Raw genomic sequence first — 4423 nt, forward strand, 5'->3', positions numbered from 1 at the left:
TGTTGGTGGGAATGTAAACTGGTACAGCCCCTCTGGAAAACAGTGTGGAGGTTCCTATAGAAGTTTCTTTCAACCTGATGAAATTTATAATGGTAGAAAGTAGGAATCTAACTTCTTCTCTCCAAATGTTAGCCAGTTTTCCCAATACCACTCACTGGGGTATCTTCTATATTACATTTTAAATTTTCTTGTGTTCTTCTGTTTCAGACTTGTCTATTCTTATGCTTATTACCACATTGTTCAGATATTATAATTCTAAACTACACTAATATATGATAGATATTATCCCCACCATATCACTCACTTTTATGTGCTTTACAGTAATTTTTATCCAATTACAGGAAGAAGCTAAATGTCAGAAAATAAAAATCTAAAGGTCCTAGTGTTAAAGAACTATCTCTTGTCAGTAGGAGAAGACGAAGTATCAGGGATTGTTTTTGATGATTTCAAAAAGGATAAAGCTTATCTAGCAGAGGAATCCAATTGTGATTCAACTTCAGATTCTCTAGACTCTGTTGATCCAGTTAATCCTGTAACAACTGCCACTTCAACAGATTTGGAAGGCAATTTGATGGCCTCCATAAAGCTGCCTTGTAATACCCAGGACCAGAATAACTCCTGGCTGGCAAGACATTCAATTAAAAGAGGTAGCATTCATATGAGTGATGCAGAGTCAGACATGAGGCACTCAAACCTTACATTTCATAATCAACCAGTGGTAATGAACTATTTCTGTCTTAAAAAGCAACGTACCTCTAGTGACCATATGGTACTTGATATCGAAGGAGGCTCAGGCTTCTACTTGAGCGTCCGCCATCGTTGTCCTTGCTATTGGTTCAGAGTAAAATCTTTGGCACAGGTAGGAGAAATGGACTTTCCAAAAAATGTCTGAGACGAAGACTCTACCAGGAGCTTAAGGAACTAAAGGGACTATCACTGTAATCCCAAAGGTGGGCATATTTTATTGCTTACTATGGATTCACCTTTTCATAACCTTATTATTAAAAACAGTTCCCAGTATAGGTAACATAGCCTAATTTTAAAGTTATAAAATGCTAACTTTATGAGTTTTCAATATAAAAGCAATCAATAAGATTGATTCTTCTGAAAGCACTGTCTTCACCACCTCAGATTAAGAGATTTAATCTAACTTTGTACAAGAGCTGAAGACCTCATTAGGAGAACTCTAACCAACTCTCATCGGTTATTCAGTCTCTATTTGAATATTTCCAGTCAGGAAGCTCATACTTTTTTAAGGCAGCCCATTCTCTGTTCGTTATTTTTATTAGGTCAAAATAGTTCTTCTTATAACTTCTGTGATTCTATTTTCTGGAGACCCCATAGCACACACGTACCCTCTCTTTGACAAGTCAGCTCTTTAAATGTTTGAAAAGAGTAAATGTCTGCAGGATCTTCAGGTTGCCCCTGCTCATCTGTAGTGCAAGTCTCAGAACTTGCATGTTTCCTCTCTGGTTTATCAGAATCTGGAGCTCCAAACCAAATGCAAATTCTGAGTCAGATTCAATCAACAGAGAGTATAGTAAAATGAATCATTTTAAAAATCAGATCTATTTCTCTTTGTATCCCCAGCGTGTAGCACAGAGCTCAACAAGTATGTAGTATGTGCTTATTAAATATGTGAAGTCCTAAATGAATCATTGAGACACTTTAGATCCTCTTCATGATCATTTTAACAAAAATAGGTTGTGTTTTCTGAACAGAATGCAATTCTTGCATACATATGCCCAAATTCCTTGAAATGTGTGGGAGAACTCATACTAGCACAGATTAAATAAATTTAACCTGCTTCAATTTGGCTTAGGTAGCTTCAAGTGTTATACAGATTTGATCTGGTTTCTGTTCTGTTTATAGTTCTAGGACCCAGAGGAGAGGTTTGGTTCCTGGCAGATCCACGTATCTCACAAAGGAACATTTCACATGGAAAGTTCCCGTCATTTCCCAGTGCACAGACATTGGTCTTTTTAAATGTGCTGGTGTTAAGAGGATGCTCACCTCTTTGTTTCATGACCTGGCAGTTTGTTTCTCAGCTGCAGGTTGCTTTTGTTAGTGTTTCTGCCAATGCCAGAGGCGTTTCTGTTGAACCTGGCAACTGTTCGTGCACTTTCTCCAAAACGGAAAGCTAATTTAGGCTTTGTAGTGTATGAAGGCCTGCTAGCTCTTACCATTTCTGATTTTATGTGGGGCCCGAATTGTCACTGTAATGAGGCCATTTTTAACTTTTTTCCTCAAATGATTTATTTTTCTTCATGGGTTTTTTCCTCCTGGCATCTGACCTTGTACATTTGTGCTTGAGTTTTATTAGGAGTGCTTTCTATTAATACTCCATGACTTCTTCCATTCTCCTCTGCCTTTCTCGCACCTCAACTTCTTGCTATAGTTTTTGTATAAGTTTTCCTTTGTCCACAACTGAGACTTGGATCTCTACCTTTCACTGTCTCATAACTACCCAAGTAGAGTATTGTGGTAGGATGAGACTCTTCCTCAGGAAGTGAAGAAGAATTAGCTGCAATAGAAAGGAACAGTTACAGTCTCAAAATGTCTATAGGGAGAAGTTTGGGGGTGACAATCTGGTTGAAAGAATTGGAGGAAGCGTATGTCTTGGAGGTTGTGTTGAAGCTGTGTTTGCATTAAAGCAACTGATTTATAGAACTGATTTTTATCTTTGCTGAGGAGAGAACATGATCAGGATTATTGTGACAACTATTTGCTAGCTCTCTGCACCACCCCTGTGCCTTCACTCCAGATATTAAATGGTCTGAGAGAGAACCTCCTGAATGCTTGCCTCCTCTCTTCCAGTTATTCCTTCTCTAAGATCTGCTTTCCTCCAGTTTTATGATAAAGCTGGGAGGGACAAGGCCAGCTATGGAGAATTCAGGAATGTAGTTTCCACTTCAGCTCCATATCTTCAAGATCTAAGCCTGCCTTCCCAAATTTCTTTAGCTTGGCTTCCTACTCTCATGCTTCTTTCAGCAGGTGCTCCCGGGCATATGGTGTGGTAAGAGATAAGTCATGTTGGCCCAGTCGATGCCCGTGTTGGGATTCTGGCTGTGGCATCTATGAATGTGAGGAAACAGGGCAAGTTATTTAGCATCCTTGAGCTTCTGGTACCTTCATTTGAGAAATGGGGGATAAAAAAAAAAACCCTACCTTTTAATTTTATTGGTGAATGGGATGATTGAACCAGGTATTGTGTACTTTTTGTATTGGAAAGTGGTGAACAAACACTGTCTCTTCTCTTTCCCCAAAGAAACAATGGAAATAATGTAGCAATCTGAGAAATATAAGGATTCTTTCTTACATATATATATAAAGCCCTCAAGGTTACTCATTAGACTCTTATCACATGGAATACGATTTTTGAAATGTGTTAATTTTAACACGTCTTAATTGAAGCATGCTACACTTCTTTTGTGTGTGAGTCATCTGAAATCTTGCACTGACCTCTAGAAGGAGACAGTCACATACAAGGATATGAAAAGTGATGCTTCAAGTAGAAGGAAAAATGTCATTCTGATGTGTTCTTTTTCTTTCTGTAAATATGGTTATTCTGTAAAAGAAGTACTTCCTACCTTGTCAGAATGGGGTTCTGTGGGATTTCATGTAAAAGGGTAGATTAATAAACTGGAACTCAAAATGACATTGATAATATTAATATAGATGACATTTATTAGAATATGTGCGGGGGAAAAGTAGCTTTACATATGCATTAAGTTGATTTAATTTTTTTATTTTTAATGTTTATTTATTTATTTTTATTTTTTAAATTTTTTTTAATGTTTTATTTATTTTTAGGAGAGAGAGAGACAGCGTGAGCAGAGGAGGGTCAGAGACAGAGGGAGTCACAGACTGAAACAGGCTCCAGGTTCTGAGCTGGCAGCCAGCACATAGCCCGACACGGGGCTCGAACCCACGAACCGCGAGATCATGACCTAAGCGAAAGTCGGACGCTCAACCGACTAAGCCACCCAGGCGCCCCAATGTTTATTTATTTTTGGGAGACAGACAAAGACAGAACAGGAGCAGGGTGAGGGACAGAGAGAGAGGGAGACACTAAATCCAAAGCATGCTCCAGGCTCTGAGCTGTTAGCCTAGAGCCTGACATGGGTCTCAAACCCACAAACCATAAGATGATGACCTGAGCCGAAGTCAGATGCTCATCTAACTGAGCCACCCAGGTACCCCGTGCATTAAATGATTTTAAAAGAAACTTCCATTTGGGTGAATTTTATTTCTCTCAAATATAGGCATGTTATATTGAAAAATAATTGCATTTATTAGAGTTGAAGATTTACTATTTTTACTATGTACAAGTTGAGTGTTTTGCTCAAAATGTGTAGAAGGAGAGTTCCCATCATGACTGAGTGCTGGTGGCCCAGGAACTTGGATGTGATCAGGGATGCAA

This window comes from Hyaena hyaena, unplaced genomic scaffold, assembly GCF_003009895.1.
Source record: "Hyaena hyaena isolate Hyena2069 unplaced genomic scaffold, ASM300989v1 scaffold_1197, whole genome shotgun sequence".
NCBI classification, from domain to species: Eukaryota; Metazoa; Chordata; class Mammalia; order Carnivora; family Hyaenidae; genus Hyaena; species Hyaena hyaena.